Consider the following 19,419-nt stretch of genomic DNA (forward strand, 5'->3'; position numbering starts at 1 on the left):
ATAAATGCATTTTAATTAAAATTAATACGTAAAAAACGTTTAAATACTTGGTTTTATTAACTTTGGGAGAAAAAATGCATTGATTAAATTGCAGTTAATGCATTTGACTGGAAATTGATACATATTTGTCTAAGTTCGCCGCAGCACTGCTTTTGACTCGTTCCTGCGGTAACAAAAATACTCAACTGATTTCTTGGCACTTTGTTAGTCGGCCTTGGTTCAAAACTCACATGAATCCGTCATAGCTTTCTCTGACAACCATCACCATTAGTCGGTGGACGGTAAAGCCCCCATTGAGTGATGCTAAGCAAAAAATTAGCATCGAAATCAAAAATATAAGTCAATAGCTTAAACTAATATACCACAAGTTGGAGCTATGCACAAATCTCTCTTTATTTAAATAATATATTTACATAGTTACTATATTCAAAGTAAACTGTATTTTGTTTATAAATAATATCGGCTGCTGTACACGACACTTTCGCACGAAAACTAAACATTTGTCCATTAGTCGCCTATACTGGTCTTCTATACTAAATTTTTGACGTGCTATCTCCTGACCGCCGGTCGTTTTTCTAATGGTCTCCCCAGAAAATCACGTGTAGCGATTAAGGGTGGAGCAAGTTCCACTACATTTGTCACTAGCCGAACTTGGTCATTAGGTAGTGCAGCTATAGAACGAACTTTGAGTGCAGGATAAAATATCTGTCCATTGCAATTGAAATCAGTGAAGACCAAAAAAATGCACAACAAAAGCGAGAAGCGTCTAATAAGCTAAAAACAAATGATATTAATATAATGAATGAAATTGAAAAAAAGCATTTAAACTCAAACAACCGACTAAAAACTTACATGCATGTTGTTGCAGTTTAGGTCTGAACATGCAGCGCGTTCGATATTGTGTAAAAGATGCGGCTGCGATCCAGTTTAATTTATATGCAACTTCAATCTTTCCAAGCCACTTATTTTTACGCGGCACTTGCGGTTTAGCCCTTCCGCTAATAAATCAGCGTCTTATTTACAAACCTACATACATATACATATATATACCGTGTTTGAGATTTATTTGGTAATTTTATTATATCACACGAAGTTAACGCCTTTGCGCATTAAAGACCTGACAATAAGATGTGTTTAAAAATAAAACCCCAAAGCCAAGCTAACCAAGTGAGTAATAACTTCCGGTTTGACGTACAACGAGTGATATAATCGAGTAAATGGAACCGGATACTCGAGCAATTCTTTAAATCACCAGAAGGCACGGTTCAGATACACCCCCCGTGCCGGTTGGCCGGGATGTTGGCCCTTATAAGTGATGATATGCAGATCCGTTAATTTTATAAGTTTTAGCTTGCAATGAGTTGGAATTTTTTTTAAGATAGGTACTTTTCTACTTTTTTCCACTACTCCGTTAGTTTCAAAATAATTATCTGTGAAATTGTTTCTCTTATAAAATAATTTTGGAACATCGTTTTCTTAATCGCTGTAAAAATTTCTCCAATTTTCTGTTCTCAGTAGCGCGATTCACTTACTTTTTTAACGACATTCGACAGTGGTAACTAAGCTTAGCCATAACTTTCACAGTTCTGCTATTCAATAACTTTTTCCCAAACCCAAAAACTCGGCAAAACAAACTCAGCAACAATCCCTGTCAACTTGGACAATTGACAAATATCGTGGTCTTAGTTAGTGTGGTTAAGGTGTCGAGAAAGTTTTAAAATTTATTTACTGACTTAAATACCCTTGTTACCTTTTATTGTTTTGAAGTTTCATTTGTGAATTGTTTTTTAGAAATTAGCATTTGAGTTTGTGGCGTAATGCAACTGCAAATAATGAAAGAGTGGTCGACCTTGCTGGTGGACAACATTCTGAAAAAATCAAAGATTTTAACAATTTTTTATCCTCTGCTACTATTAATTATTTATTTCGATGTATTTTATTTGTAGATTTCCATATTTTCGAGTACGTTTAGACATCGGCTATTTGCTTGTACGTGAAGTACCTTGACTCGTTGTTAATGAAACTAAGTGTGATATCTTCTGCATAGACGCCAAAATTCCAAAGTGATTGGATCACCTGATTTGTAATTGTCTATCGCTCTCTCATTCTGTATCTCTTTCTATCACCCTGAATCATCACTATCACTATAACTGAAGATAGGCGCCGCCATATTGAACACCCTCTCAAAACGCTAAAAAGTAGCCATATTGAACATCCTGTCAGGCAGTTGACAGACAAGATATCACACTTAGTTTCATTCACAATGCATTGACTGTTTGCTTGATTGATGTTTGCACCTAAAGCAAATTTGGAATAAAAAATTCTGCGGCGCTAATTTTTATATATGTGACCCGGCCTATGAAAAGGTGGCTTATGACTTAAAAAAAAAACTACTAAGAAACTGAAGAAATGCATTGTTTATCTTTAACAGCTGTTTCTCGAAATTTCTTTCTTGAGTCATAAGCCACCTTTTCATAGGCCGGGTCACATATTCTTATTTGACTCCGTTGACTGTTGCAAATTAACGTAAATTTGATCCTGCGGAGCTTGTTTGCTTTTGTGTTCCACTTTTATAAAAAAATGTGCTTACGGTCTTTTTCCCAAAATGGTCACATGGTCAAACGAAAATTTCGCAAATGGCCTTTACATAAAATTTTGAAGCGCCCTTAAGTCGATTGGCCCTATGTCCACTTTAAATGGCCAATTGACGTTATGACCAATTTGTATAAGGTCAATTGACTTTATGTCCCTTGAGTTTATGTCACACCACCATCAAATTATTGCGTTGTAATCAGTCTTTGACACGTGTGCAAAATTTGAAATTAAATAAACTTCTGGAAGTTGGTAAAAATTATACTCAAAGATTCCGTTATATACATACATATACCCTTCAAAAAACGCGAGTACTCCATAAATAATGTAAGGAATACTCCTTTGGGAGTATAGGAGTATTCCAAAACTAATCTGTATTCATACAAAAGATGTGCTCCAATTAACACTGCAATGTCCTAGGAGAGGAGTAGGTGATCCCACTCTCGCTTTGTTTGTAAGTATTCCATAGAGTACATACGTGAGAGTACTTTCCAAAGTACTTTCACTGTAGTACTCCTTGGGACATCCACAGAGGATCATATGTCAAAGTACTAAAGAGGAATTGTGTCGGAAAGAATTATCGGAGTGAATTTAATTTAAAATGAAGGTAAATGGAGAGGGGCAATACAACTTTTATATTTTTTACTACGAATATTCTTATGTTCTTTAGCATTTGCGTGAATAAAGAAACTAATATTTCTCTATACTATAGTATGTATACATAAAACCAGTGAGCGGTTGTATTTTATCAGAGTTGCCATAGTAAAATTTTATTATGAGTTATTTGTATGCAATATTTTACTTTTGGCAACTCTGTTCGATCGTCATCGTGTCGTGATTACGGTCGTTAAAAAACGAGCAATGATCGGCTGATGGTGGTCCGCAAACGCATTGCAAAGGAGTATTGTTAGAGTACTCCAACATGAAGAAAATGGATTACGTAATCCAACAATTTTTGCAGGCTATACATACATACATTCCACCCAAGCTAATAAAAGCTAATTAAAAACGCGCAGTAAATGTTCAAATAAAATAAAAAGGACTTAACTTTGCAAACAATATGTGAAGCGAACAAATGCTTACTTGTTTTTTCTCAATTCGTGTTTAATCTTTTTTTAAATTTTGACATTTCAAAGCCAGATATATCAATTTCTCACAAAATGAATTGATACTTAACATGTGTTGTTAAAACGAAGTTAGTGAATCACTCAATCGACATTGCAACCAATAACTGACTACGTTAACAATCTCGATTTTAAGAATCGGTTTTAAAAGTGAGTGGGTCTTAGTTCTATACAGTGCACGGACTTTTAGAAAGAGAATGTTGGTAGACGAAAAACTAAAATAGTGATAGAAGTTGGTAGATTTTTTTTCCAAGAAAAAAATATCTACAGTTTATAATTGTACAACACAATTCATATTTTATTGTAAAACAAATAAAGCACATGTCACGGAAATAACACTTTTAAAAAAACATGTAAAGAAAATAAAAAAAATACATGTAAATTTGTATATACATAGCTTATGCCTATATGATACTTGCTTGCTGTATTTCGAGCTTGAAATACTGACGAAAATTTACCGAAACGTCTAATTACAACAACATTTTTCCAATGTACCAAGAATACTGCCACAAAATAACCGACTTTGGTATTTACTTAAACCTTTTTTTATTTTCGTTTAAAATTATTCACAAACAAGTAAGGAAAGCTAAGTTCGGGTGTAACCGAACATTACATACTCATCTGAGAGCTATGGAGATAAAATAAGGGAAAATCACCATGTAGGAAAATGAACCTAGGGTAACCCTGGAATGTGGTTGTATGACATGTGTATCAAATGGAAGGTATTAAAGAGTATTTTAAAAGGGCGTGGGCTTAGTTCTATAGGTGGACGCCTTTTCGAGATATCGCCATAAAGGTGGACCAAGGGTGACTCTAGAATTTGTTTGTACGATATGGGTATCAAATGAAAGGTGTTAATGAGTATTTTAAAATGGAGTAATCCTTAGTTCCATAGGCGGACGCCTTTCGAGATATTGCCATAAAGGTGGACCAGGGGGGACTCTAGAATTTGTTTGTACGATATGGGTATCAAATGAAAAGTGTTAATGAGTATTTTAACAGGGAGTGGGCCTTAGTTCTATAAGTGGACGCCTTTTCGAGATATCGCCATAAAGGTGGACCAGGGGTGACTCTGGAATTTGTTTGTATGATATGGGTATCAAATGAAAGGTGTTAATGAGTATTTTAAAAGGGAGTGGGCCTTAGTTCTATAGGTGGACGCTTTTCGAGATATCGCCACAAAGGGGGACCAGGGGTGACTCTATAATGTGTATGTACGATATGGGTATCAAATTAAAGGTATTAATGAGGGTTTTAAAAGGGAGTGGCCCTTAGTTGTATATGTGAAGGCGTTTTAGATATCGACCAAAATGTGGACCTGGGTGACCCAGAACATCATCTGTCGGGTGCCGCTAATTTATTTATTTATGTAATACCACGAACAGTATTCCTTCGATGATTCCAAGGGATTTTGATTTCTCCCTGCAGAACTTTTTCATTTTCTTCTACTTAATATGGTAGGTGACACATCCATTTTACATATTTTTTCTAAAGTTATATTCTGTGTCAAAAACCAATCCAATCACCATGTTTCATCCCTTTTTCGTATTTGGTATAGAATTATGGCATTTTTTCATTTTTCGTAATTTTCGATATCGAAAAAGTGGGCGGGGTCATAGTCGGATTTCGCCCATTTTTAATGCCAATATAAAGTGAGTTCAGATAAGTACGTGAACTAAGTTTAGTAAAGATATATCGATTTTTGCTCAAGTTATCGTGTTAACGGCCAAGCGGAAGGACGGACGATCGACTGTGTATAAAAACTAGGCGTGGCTTCAACCGATTTCGCCCATTTTCCCAGAAAACAGTTATCGTCGTAGAAGCTATGCCCTTACCAAATTTCACAAGGATTAGGAAATTTTTGTTCGGCATTTAAATTTGTATTTATTTTTGTATTTTGTTGCACCATATCATTACTGGAGTTGAATGTTTACATAATTTATTTATATACTGTAAAGATATTAAATTTTTTGTTGAAATTTGACTTAAAAAAATCTGTTTTTTTTGTATAGTTGGCGTGTTCGTCATCCGATGTTGCTAATTTTTATTTAGAGAGCACATATAGTAATAGGGGTAACGTTCCTGTAAAATTTTATCATGATATCTTCAACGACTGCCAAATTACACTTTTAAAAGTGGGCGGTGCCACGCCCATTGCCCAGAATATTACTAACTTTCTATTCTGCTGCATAAGGTGAACCCACCTACCAAGTTTCATCGCTTTATCCGTCTTTGGTAATGAATTATCGCACTTTTTCGGTTCGAAATTTTCGATATCGAAAAAGTGGGCGTGATTATAGTCCGATTTCGTTCATTTCAAATAGCGATCTCAGACGAGTGCAAAGGAACTTACATACCAAATTTCATTAAGATACCTCAAAATTTACTCAAGTTATCGTGTTTACGGACAGGCGGACGGACATGGCTAAATGAATTTCTATTTCGCTCAGATCATTTTGATATATAGAAGTCTATATCTATCTCGATTAGTCTATGCCGTTACGGGATACCGTTATGCGAACAAAATTAATATACATTGTACTTTGTTTTTGTAAATCGATGGACAAAGGTCAAAGTCATACTGCGTTGGAAATTGAAGTGTCAACTAAAATAAAAGAGTAACTATCAGCTGACTTCCGGCCGTCACCTGTTAACTAAGAACCTCCATGATCGAAACATAAAATCAATTTTATAAAATAATGTAGAATGTGAACCACAGATTGAATCAAAACAAGTAAGGAAGGTTAAGTTCGGGTGTAACCGAACATTACATACTCAGTTGAGGCTATGGTGACAACATAAGGGAAAATAACCATGGAGGAAAATGAACCGAAGGAAATCCTGGAATGTGTTTGTATGACATGTGTATCAAATGAAAGGCATTAAAGAGTATTTTATGAGGGAGTGGGCCATAGTTCTATAGGTGGACGCCATTTAGGGATATCGCCATAAAGGTGGATCAGGGTTGACTCTAGAATTTGTTTGTACGATATGGGTATCAAATTAAAGGTGTTAATGAGTATTTTAAAAGGGAGTAATCCTTAGTTCCATAGGTGGACGCCGTTTCGAGATATCTCCATAAAGGTGGACCAGGGGTGACCCTAGAATTTGTTTGTACAAAATGGGTATAAAACAAAAGGTGCTAATGAGTATTTTAAAAGGGAGTGATCATTAGTTCCATAGGTGGACGCCGTTTCGAGATATCGAGGACCAGGGGTGACCCTAGAATTTGATTGTACGATATGGGTACCAAATGAAAGATGTTAATGAGTATTTTAAAAGGGCGTGGGGCTTAGTTCTATAGGTGGACGCCTTTTCGAGGTATCGCAATAAAGGTGGACCAGGGGTGACTCTAGACTTTTTTGGTACGATTTGGGTATCAAATGAAAGGTGTCAATGAGTATTTTTAAAAGGGAGTGGGCCTTCGTTCTATAGGTGGTCGCCTTTTCGAAATATCGCCATAAAGGTGGACCAGGGGTGACTCTAGAATCTGTTTGTACGATATGGGTACCAAATGAAAGATGTTAATGAGTATTTTAAAAGGGAGTGGGCCTTAGTTCTATAGGTGGACGCCGTTTCGAAATATCGCCATAAAGAAGGACCAGGGGTGACTATAGAATGTGTTTGTACGATATGGGTACCAAATGAAAGATGTTAATGAGTATTTTAAAAGGGAGTGGGCCTTAGTTCTATAGGTGGACGCCGTTTCGAGATATCGTCATAAAGGTGGACCATGGGTGACTCTAGAATACGTTTGTACAATATGGGTATCAAACGAAAGGTGTTAATGAGTATTTTAAAAGGGAGTGGGCCTTAGTTCTACGGGTGGCCGTTTTTTCGAGGTATCGCAATAAAGGTGGACCAGGGGTGACTCTAGACTTTGTTTGTACGATGTGGGTATCAAATGAAAGGTGTTAATGAGTATTTTTAAAAGGGAGTGGGCCTTCGTTCTATAGGTGGTAGATTTTTCGAGATATCGCCATAAAGGTGAACCAGGGGTGACTCTAGAATATGTTTGTACGATATGGGTACCAAATGAAAGATGTTAATGAGTATTTTAAAAGGGCGTGGCGCTTAGTTCTACAGGTGGACGCCTTTTCGATATATCGCCATAAAGGTGGACCAGGGGTGACTCTAGAATGTGTTTGTACGATATTGGTATCAAATTAAAGGTATTAATGAGAGCTTTAAAAGGGAGTGGTGGTAGGTGTATATGTGAAGGTGTTTACCAGATATCGACCAAAATGTGGAGCATGGTGATCCAGAACATCATCTGTTGAATGCCGCTAATTCATTTATATATGTAATACCTGCCAAGATTTCAAGGGTTTTTTATTTCGCCCTGCACAACTTTTTCATTTTCTTCTACTTAATATGGTAGGTGTCACAACCATTTTACAAAGTTTTTTCTAAAGTTATATTTCGCGTCAATAAACCAATCCAATTACCATGTTTCATCCCTTTTTTCGTATTTGGTATAGAATTATGGCATTTTTTTAATTTTTCGTAATTTTCGATATCGAAAGAGTAGTCGGATTTTGTTCATTTTTTATGCCAAGATAAAGTACGTTCAGATAAGTACGTGAACTAAGTTTAGTAAAGATATAGAGATTGTTGCTCAAGTTATCGTGTTAACGGCCAAGCGGAAGGACGGACGATCGACTGTGTATAAAAACTGGGCGTGGCTTCAACCGATTTCGGCCATTTTCACAGGAAACAGCGTCATAAAATTTATACCCCTACCAAATTTCAAAATGATTGGTAAATTTTTGTTCGACTTATGGCATTAAAAGGGCGGAGCCACGCCCATTTTGAGATTTTCTTTTATTTTTTATTTTGTTGCACCATATCATTACTGGAGTTGAATGTTGACATAATTTACTTATATACTGTAAATATATTAAATTTTTTGTTAAAATTTTACTTAAAAAAATTTTTTTTTAAAGTGGGCGTGGTCCTTCTCCGATTTTGCTAATTTTATTTAATAATAATATTTAGAGAGCACATATAGTAATAGGAGTAACGTTCCTGCCAAATTTCATCATGATATCTTCAACGACTGCCAAGTTACAGCTTGCAAAAATTTTAAGTTACCTTTTAAAAGTGACCGGTGCCAAGCCCATTGTCCAAAATTTTACAAATTTTCTATTCTGCGTCATAAGTTCAACTCACCTACCAAATTTCATCGCTTCATCTGTCTTTGGTAATGAATTATTGCACTTTTTCGGTTTTTCGAAATTTTCGATATCGAAAAAGTGGACGTGGTTATAGTCCGATATAGTTAATTTTAAACAGCGATCTGAGATGAGTGCTCAGGAACCTACATACCAAATGTCATCAAGATACCTCAAAATTTACTCAAGTTATCGTGTTAACGGACGGACGGACGGACGGACATAGCTCAATCAAATTTTTTTCGATGCTGATGATTTTGATATATGGAAGTCTATATCAATCTCGATTCCTTTACAACCAACCGTTATCCAATCAAACTTAATATACTCTGTGAGCTCTGCTCAACTGAGTATAAAAAATATTCATATGCTTTTATAAGCAAAATGGACATGATACAATTTTTACACATATTTTAGTTCAACAAGCCAATTAAAAAGCTTTCATTTCGAAATTTCCTACTTTATGTTATTTAAGCTTGCAGAAGTCCCTTTTACACTTTGTGATAATTTTTGTTTTGTGAATACCCTGCAAAAACGCTCCACGTCATTGACTAGTCATTTTAAGGTCATTGTGACTATCTGCAGCGGTTATATTCATAGTCATTTTTGCATGGGGCGATGCACTTTTGTGACCAAATTTTCCGTTTCGTTCCTATTAATGTGATCGTGCGTTCCGCTCCCACTTATAGGATATGAGCATAGCACTGTTCTGCTCACACACGTCATAATGCTCGACAAATGGCGGTCATTTCTTCGGTCATTTCACTCTACATTTTCCAGTCTTTTGACAATAAATTTTACCGCGGTTTTACCATTTATATAACCGCCATATAACTTGAATTTTACCTGCCGATTTACTTTACCTGGAGCAGCCATATCAATAAAATATGAACCAAAAAAATTGAATTTTCAACATTATTATATATGTACATTAAATTGGAACATATATTAATACAGTTCATATAAAAAAGAAGTAAGTACTTTAATAATAAATAAACTCGCTTAATTGGTTTGTTTTCCAGTTTAAGCTTTAGAAAAAACTCCAATTATTTGAATAATCTACAACTTAAAGCTTAGTAGAAATTCAGATTAGGTTCACTTTTTTTCAGATGAAGAATATTCAAAGGTGTCGTGGAATCAGATTGTTGTCGTAATTGGTGAACTTAAAAATGTACGACTCGTAATTGAGTCAGACTTATTATTGTTCTAAATCTAATCATTCAAGCATTAATTCTGCAACCCTTAGCAGGAGTATTGATTGGTTTCAAATCTAATTCCGACAGCAATCGTATCACGACATCCCTTATTATATATGCACATGAAATTGCAACTTAAATTAATACAGTTGATATAAAGAAAAGTAAGTACTTTAATAATAACATAAACTCTTAATTGGTTTTTGTTTTCCAATTGAAATCTTTTCATGTGCAAGCACATCGCTAACCTGTGTTGGCAAAAGATATGATTATACTGTCTTCGATAGATAGTCGGACGAGCGGCTACTCGGCGAAGTATAGATGACCGTTGTGTCGGTGGCTGCAGTTAGAACAGCAGTTTCTAACTTTGCGCCATCCGTACAGTGTGATGAATGCTTCACTTCCTTTTCCAATTGCTTGGTGCCAGCAATTTTTGCTGTTTGTAAAGCTTTAGCTGTAATGCAAATATATAGATGGGTTAAAGTGGTTTTCGTATGTTATTCAACAACTCACCCTATACCATCATCACAGCCTTCTCATCGATTTTGAATATGTGTACTGATTCAGTATTCAGACCCAGCTCGTTTGGTGCAATATTTTCGATTTGATGAATATGTATACTATCCGTTAGGCAGACAATTAGGTGCGTTCGATTCATTCATATACTGTGGGTATTTGAGCCGTAGACGCAATGGCAGCTTTTTGATTCTTTTTGAAATGTAACATTTGTAAACAGTTGGGTTTCTCTGCTGTCATCATCACCACTAAAGAGCTATTGAAGAAACGCTCGACCAAGATAATATGTTGCGATTTACGCGATAAATTTCTTCCACCTTGTCACAGTTATTGATGGAGAAAATGCGAAAGCCATATTTACCATCCAATACCGAAATGGAACTGTAGAGGAAGAAACATTTTATAAAATTTAATAAAATCAAAAAATGATAGTTGTGCTAAATGGGGTAACATATTGTATGTTAAAGTATAGCGAAGTCTCAGCGGCTTTGTCCTGATGAAAATTGAGTTTGAATAGGTTTTATTCTTCATTCTTAGAAACATGTACGAAGGTACCTGATAATATATTAAAAATCCTCAACGCTTTTTTTGCAATAACTTAAAAAAACTCATATTCAAACTTCTGCTTAACTTCTACATATCAATAGCTACCTTTACCACCAGGAGTCACTATTCCTTCTACGCCTGTGCTATTGTTTCCTACATCGATGAGCTTTGTAATAAAATAAACAGCTATCTCCCCAATCTCTCCAGTTTTGTCGCCTCTCGAAACCTGATATTGTCACCAATCATCGGTGACCTTATTTAAAACATGACCGCGCCAAATGTCGACCATATGACATTACCCTACCGACTGTCTTACACCTAGCAATTTTGGGTGTGACTTTCGATCAGGATCTACATCTTGGAGAGCATGCACTAGCAATTGTAACGAAAATCCAGATCTGTAACAAATATTTAATATAATTCGATAAATCGGCAGTACTTGGGGTAAATATTAATAGACGTTTGCATGGTACGCGTCTCCGATATGGTCGCCAAGCCTAAATGTTACTCACTGGAAGAAAATACAGGCCTGCCAAAATGCTGCCCCCAAAACCGCTACGGGCTGCCTTCTTATGTCCTCGGAAAACCACCTGCATAATGAAGCGAGAAAACTCCCAATAAGGGAAAGAAATGAAATGCTAACCAAACAGTTTCTGTAGAATACCCAGAAACCTGGGCATCCCAACAGACATCTGACTGTTGATCCAACACCGCTTAGGTGCTTAAAGAGTCATCTCCCCCAAGCATTATGAGGAAATACGGCACCTGAGAACTCAGCCGTATGAAGCAAAAAAACACAAGCAGGTCCTCAGTGATCTCCACAAACAGGCGTCGGACCTTTATGCTAGGAATTGCCCGGTGAATCCAGTACTCAAAGAACAGTACCCAAAACTTGCGGACGAGGACCGCATACTCCCCAGGGAAACGCGAGACACTCTGGCTCAACTTCGTTCTGTATACTGTAACAGGTTAAACTCTTACATATCCAGAATCAACCACGACATACAAAATGTATGCCCCGCTTGCGATGTGTCCCCACATGACACCAACCATCTCTTTAATTGTAATTTGGAAACAACGCCTCTAGCACCCCTTTCATTTTGCCCCACCCCTGTTAAAACAGCAAGTTTCCTTGGACTCCCGTTAGAGGATATTGATGACAATTTGTGATCGGTCGCACTTATTAGGTGGGGCGAAGCACTGCTACAACAACAACAACCATCTCGGGAACGATTAATATCATCACTTTAAACATTCTAAGCCATCCCGCCCAACCCCCTATTTCCACGAGGAACTTGGGGTCGCCATTACACATTACACTGAACGAGTCCACGGCGACGTTACTGATCAGTTTAACGCCTTACAGGTAGTTGGCAAAAGAAACGGCATATACGACCAGAAGGCACTCGAAGACGATGCCTCAAAACTACAACCAAAAGCAATAATTATCATTTCACTGACACAAATTTTATAGTTTTTTCTTCCGGAGTTGGACACAATCTTTTCATAATATTACTTAAGAATTTAAGATTAGACATTTTTTTCAATTTGTATTTTGACTTACCAGCAACAACAGAATCATGTTTAATTGTACGCCGCACAATCATTATAGCATCATGTAACGAAGCTCAGTTTCTTCCAAAAATTGTTCGGTACCGCCACGTAAAATCAATGTACATGTTCTAGCATTAACGCAACCTTTAAATAATTATAAACTATAAAAATGAAATTAATGTCAAACCCACTATCAAACCTTGGAAAATGTTGAAACGCTCACCACCAATTTGACGTTCTTCAAAGTAATCACATTGACCCAAAACACTTGAATTAATATCATTAGCTGTAGTCATAACATCACTACCACAAGCTTTCATTCTACGTTTCCAATCTTCTTCTGGTACATGAACAGCACAGAACATATCACGATCTGCAAAATACTGTGTAGCAACATCACCAATTGGTAGTTTAGAAAACACAACATTGGCGCCTTACTTAGCTAGTTTATTGTACAGGAGACGCCATTCAGCATCAACAATTTTCTGATACTCTTGGAAATTGGAGGACTTTGCTGTGGCAGAGCATTTTTCCAATAAAGCACTTTGTTGTTCCTTTGATTGGCGGTTCGACATGTACAGTCATGTCATATTTTATCATGCATAATTGTAATGCTTTACGTATAGCTTTAATGATGATACGTGCATGCACGCCTTCCTCAACATATGGCTTAACTTGTTTTATGATTTCACATGCTTAAAATATTACTGAAGTGGTGCCATCGCCGACCTGATAAGAGAAACATTTTTATTCTACACATTCTAATATAACAAAAAACTTACCTCAGCATTTTGATATTTGGCGATGTCTCCTAGAGCTTACGGCTGGATTCACAATATCTAGTAGTTTCATAATGGTTGCCCCATCATTTGAAATTGTGGCCTTACCACTGGAATCAACAATATGCTTGTCAATACTACGTGAACCCAATGTAGTGTGTACAGCGTCCACAATTGAATGCGAGGCATTGATGTTGGATATGAGTTGAGGTTTACCTTGAGAGCTATCGGTACCCAAACATTTTTTACACAAATACTCTTGTACCCAATACAAGTTCAGGACGTTCATATTTATCGACACGCTGTCCGGTGTGGCCCAAATGTTGGAAATATGCAGTTGGCACTGTTGAGAAAAAATATGGATCAATGAACACAAGTAAAAGTGAAAGATTTATTTTTACCATCTCTTGTTACTTTACACATTAGACATTGGAAACGACGACCAGCATCTACAAGTTGCATATGAGCCTTGCAACGATTACATCTAATTGCACCCAATTCACCAAAATTTACAATGTGTGGCTCATATTCACCCTCAACCGTGCGTGCCATTGGTGAGACGGTAAGTGTAATGGACAAAGCTGTTGTTTTTAATAAATCAGCTGTTGCAGGTATGCAATACAAAGACGACTTGCAAAGAAGAAAGATCAATGTAAGATCAATGTAATTGCCAAACAAAACATTAATTTCGATTATCGATACCTAACGTAACGTGGCGAGGAGTTACCCTGATCTTCTACCACATATTTTGTGGTCACCAATGGTGGTAAAAACCCTGTTCATTAGTAATAAAAGCACCACCATTAGTGTCCGGGTATTGGGGGTTGACCCGGCTTGGGTGGTTGACTGAGCATTGGCGTCTGTCCAGGTTGTGTTGGTGGCAAGATTTGACCCATGTAAACACGTGGTGCACCTGGTTGTTGTAGAGGATAACCTGGATGTTGAGGTTGTGGTGGATAGCCAGGATTTTGTGGCATTGGCAGATATCCAGCCTGGGGAGGTTGTTGCTGCTGCTATCGTGGCATTGCATAACCCGGTTGCTGTTTTGGTATATACCTTGGTATAGCTGGATGTGGTGTCATTGCCCCACCTGGCCCAGTTGATGCGGGCGGCATACCTGGAGTACCATGCTTCTCATGGCCACCAAATGGCTGGTGCATATGGTGTTGAGGTGGCATTTGACCGGATTGTGACTGCATTAGACCAGACTGTCGTGGCATTGGACACGATTGCGGTGGCATTTGCTATTCACCTGTGTGCTGGTATGGAGCTGCAGCACCGCCTGCACTTGATGTTGGTGGTGTAGCTGAAACTGCTGGTTGACCAGTCTAGAAAAATAACAAAATTTATTAAACACAAAGTATGAGGCAAGCCATGTATATTTGCCCTATTTATAGTCATCTGATTGGGACCACCAGGTACAGCTTTCCCTGGCGGTGTCGTTGCTGGAGCCGATGGCGAATCCATGGAAGTTGGCGCATTGTCTTGAGCCGGCGGCTTAGCTGTTTCACCATATTGACCAGCTATAAAGTTATTGTTCGGTTGTTGTTTTAATTTAATTTAATGCTCCAAAATTATCACAGGCCTGCAGCTCAATTCGCGGAAAATGGCGGACTCGCTGAAAATTTTTTTCCACACAAAAATGACATATTTCACAATAGCTATGAATATAGTAGGTGGGAGAGGGCACGATTCATTGTGGCAAAGCTAAATTTGTCAATATGCTATTTCATTTGGAGAATTTTTTATTCCAAATCGTCACCCCTGTCAAAAATGCGTGTGGCTGTGTGCGTTTTTGGTCACACGATTTTTGCAGGGTACCCACTAATGGGAGAGACTCCCACGTTTGGCATAACTGGACGAGAAAAATCGTACGCACTGTAGACAAACTTATAAATTTTTAGACAAACTATTAAGGTAATTTTTCACCATCTTCAGTTTGTCACTTATCTAGTTATGAAATATTCGTTTTCTTGCTAACTGAAAATTCGCGTCTAAGTTCGAGGAAAAAGTGTAAAGAAAAGTCAGTTTGGCCAGTTTTTGTTAATTCACAATAGATTTTCGCGGATTTAACCGTGTCCTGGTCACCCTGTCTTGAAGAAAACAAATATGTCCAAAGATTTTTTCTATCCTCTTTGACAGTGCAACATTCTGTTTTTTTTCGTTAAGTCAAGGTCCATGTAGTGGTTATTGGTGTGGTGCTTTACTGGAATTGATATTTGCAAAAGGTGAATATATATTGTGGTGAGGTGGACAAAAACTTCAACAGGGTCGATTAAAATAAAGTGAGTTTGTATACCTTTCATAAAAATGGGTTGAAGGCTGTTTGTCTTTGAGAGTGGGATTCACCGAAAAATTGTTGGCAAATAATCCGATGACTTTGTGGACTGTTTGTTTAGCATTTAATTTCTTTCTTTTATGTGGAGTATTCTCGTTTCATTGCGTAAATGATTTTTTGCAGACATCCTATGCCAGTCCTGGTTTTTCCTGCGCAGTGTGGTTTAATAGGCCTGCCATTTCCTCCTGTGTGTTTCTTTTAGGCTCGGCGACCATATTGGGGTCGCTTAGCATACAAGCGCTCGGACAATTACTTTATAAGTGGTTATAAGCGTTTCTTTATCTTTGCCCCAAGAGATGCCGACAAGGACTTAATATGCTATGTAATATTCGGAAGCCATGCTGATGATTGCCTAGTCGATGGTTTGAGGTGAAATAAGGGAGCAGGAAAGCTTCAAGTGTCTTGGCTACTGGCGATAGGAGAGATATTGGAAGATTTCTTCGAATCCGAAAGCATTTTATCGCCAAAGGCGATACATTTTTTGTTATTTTGCCAAGTCTGGTTTGAGAGGGACCTTACGGTTGACCAAAGTTTACCTACACCGGTTGAGAGGTTACAGTTCTTTGGGTGTTTCTTCCATTTCTCCAGCTTGTGTTTGCCTACAAGGTGCGGCCTTCGTTGGAAAGTGTGGCCGGATTTAATGGCTTTGCGGAAATCAGGTTTCCGTTGACGGACATCAGTCGCGATGAGGAGGCCAACAAAAAGACTTGTTTTTAAACGGTTTTATTTAGCTTGAGTTGACAGGCTGCACGGCCGTTGTAAACGAATCTTGTAATTAAAATTTAAGTAACTTCCCTATAAGCTACAAGCTTGAAACTTGGAATGTAGTTCAGAACCCGATGACAATGCAATAATAAGAAAAAAATCGCCTCTAGGTGGCGCAAGGGTCGAGATATTCGCAAAATTCGCATTTGTGGTCCGATTTGGGTCATATTTGGAACACATAATACATGCAAGAATAGAAATCGACCTGTGAAAAAAATCACCGCTAGGATTCGCATGGATCGAGATATTCACAAAAATCGTATTTGTGGCCCGATTTGGCTCATATTTGAAACACATAATACATGAAAGAATAGAAATTGACCTGTGTAAAAAAATCGCCGCTAGGTGGCGCATGGATCGAGATATTCATAAAACTCGTATTTGTGATCCGATTTGGCTCATATTTGGAACACATAATACATGCAAGAATAGAAATCGGCCTGTGAAAAAAATCGCCGCTAGGTGGCGCATGGGTCGAGATATTCATAAAACTCGTATTTGTGATCCGATTTGGCTCATATTTGGAACACATAATACATGCAAGAATAGAAAGCGACTTATGATGCTCGATTTGGCTCATATTTGGAACAAATATTGCATACAGTCCGGTAGAAGTGTCATCAAAATATTTTGGAGTTGGAGGAGGGACAAGCATACGTGGCGCAGAGTCGAGTAAAGTCTTTGGAAGGATTATGTCATGAGGACTGAAGTTGTAACAAATTGTCAGGAACGAGTCCTTGTAATAATGAGTCACTAAATGAACTAAATATAATGAGAAATAATAGGCAATTAAATAGAGACTAAAAACTTGAAAATAAAATAATTAAAAAAAATTTTTTAAGTTAACGGTTTTACTGAAAACAATACTTACATTAACGTGCTCAGAATGTTACCGGTAAAATAGTTCCCAGAACATTATGTAACCGAATATCGTTACCAGTTCTTTTATTCGCGATTCTGGCCCAAGTGGTAACGCTGTCATCACCAAGAAACTCACCAGTGTCTGTGGAGAAATTTGAATGGTAGTTTTCTTCGCTTTCACGGTTGCCACTTTGGTCCATTTGGACCAAAAATGGTCCCTGCCAAACCCATTTGTTCCGCTGGTCCCTTTTCTTCAATTTTGTTCCTTTTTAGGCAGTAGCCACGATTGGTACTTTTCTTTTTCACTCAGGTAAAAATTCACAATATTGCCCACAAATTCGCCACACTTTCGTTAGCCCCCATATAATTTTGAATTTACTTCAATGGAACTCTCACCATAAAAAATTGCTCAGTCAGTAAAATGTACCAGAACAATAACATTTCACCTAGGATATAACTAAGCCAGGCATTAAAAGGAAACGTGTTGGCAAACACATTGTCGTTAATTGTTGATGAAATAAACGACTAATCAAAAAAAAAAACTCTTGTTTTAATATTAATAACAGCTAGATATTTCGATCGGTTATACAGCACTATGTAAAATATATGAAAATAAAAATTTCTTCTCGCTTATCATAGCTTATAGCGAGCACTCTGTCGTGAGCCTAACACTTTCAAAACCTATACAAAGAAATTCGATGCATTACTTCTCGTTTGGAACTTTGATATTTAAATCTTTCTCACCCAGCTCAATGAGTTCAAGGAATTCCAGGACTATTGTGGTGTTAAGCCATGCAAGGTAATTGAAAACTAAGTATCTTCGCACAAGAAATATTTTAACTCGAATACAGAAGGAAGCAAATGTAAAAGAGATTTGATTTCGGAAGAAATGTTTTGTATAAAATAATTCCCGTAGGCGCTAGCAGAATCCCTGAGTCCTGGGATCAAAACTCACACTTACTGAATCTAGGCTCAGATATTAAGTTTAAACGCTAAGAGAAAAGGTAAGCATCTATAAAAATAGCACTAACAAAATTGCCTAGTTTCATTTATGATTTACTGAGTTTTCCACATACATAGTTCGGCAACACCAGAACGCAAATTTTGAACCGTTCCTTACTAAACCCTAACTGCACCATACATTTTATTTCATTGCAATCAACAACATAATGCTGTGTCAAAATATAATATCATTTTTGGTTGCATGCCCATATATTTGTTTGTTCAGCTTGAATTAAAGGAAAGTCTTCACTATGTTTAGTCAAATTTTATATAGAAACATCCTAAAGTTTTGTATTTTATACTAATAAAATAAAACAAAAATTTGGTTCTTTTTTGGATGAATTTTGGTCCCAAATGGAATGGTGTGGCAACCGTGTTCGCTTTACTGAAAATGCCTCACTTGTAGATACGAGGTTAAAGCTGGAGTCATTGGTGCCGTTTGTCGTATCGCTGTAGTCGTATCCCTAACGTAATCAGCTGTTTATCGTTACGACGGTAAACCAAAACCCAATTGGTTGGCTACGATACGGTTACGACCTTAGCGGCACCAATATTCGATTGCATTGATTCTCATAAGGTTGGTCGAATCAGCTGTTAAAAGGTTACCGATACGGTTATCGATAAAGCACCAATGTCTCCAGCTTAACGAATAAATGGGACGATGTGTATATGCATATTATGCATGTTAGGTTTCTACATAGGTATATTGTAATTTATTCTGTGAAAGTACATAATGTAAACAAATATGTATAGCAAGAGGCAACACTTTTTTGCTATTATTTTATATTTGCGCTTACAATTCTTTATTTGTCAGTTTTGCCTTTTTCTAAACAACAGCTGTTGTGTGGTTATTTCGATGTAACCACCTACTTTTGTGGGTAAAAAATTATCCGGCTACTTTCGCAGGTAGAATACTAAAAGGGTGTAAAAGTTGCCACATGATTTCGTTGCCGCGGTGAAGAATGTTGTTAC

At 37.2% G+C, this 19,419-nt stretch overlaps 1 long non-coding RNA gene across 1 annotated transcript; it reads right to left on the reverse strand.

Moving 5' to 3' along the window:
- Nucleotides 1-10,045: 10,045 nt before the first annotated feature.
- Nucleotides 10,046-14,024, reverse strand: LOC137248356 (uncharacterized). The gene is made up of 6 exons (XR_010952161.1): nucleotides 13,883-14,024; nucleotides 13,485-13,824; nucleotides 12,902-13,431; nucleotides 12,713-12,846; nucleotides 10,600-10,983; nucleotides 10,046-10,540 (listed from the first exon to the last, which is right to left on the reverse strand). It is a non-coding gene; the product is annotated as an uncharacterized lncRNA (long non-coding RNA).
- Nucleotides 14,025-19,419: the final 5,395 nt, after the last annotated feature.

The sequence above is a fragment of the Eurosta solidaginis genome, chromosome 4 (genome assembly GCF_040869045.1).
Source record: "Eurosta solidaginis isolate ZX-2024a chromosome 4, ASM4086904v1, whole genome shotgun sequence".
In the NCBI taxonomy this organism is placed as follows: Eukaryota; Metazoa; Arthropoda; class Insecta; order Diptera; family Tephritidae; genus Eurosta; species Eurosta solidaginis.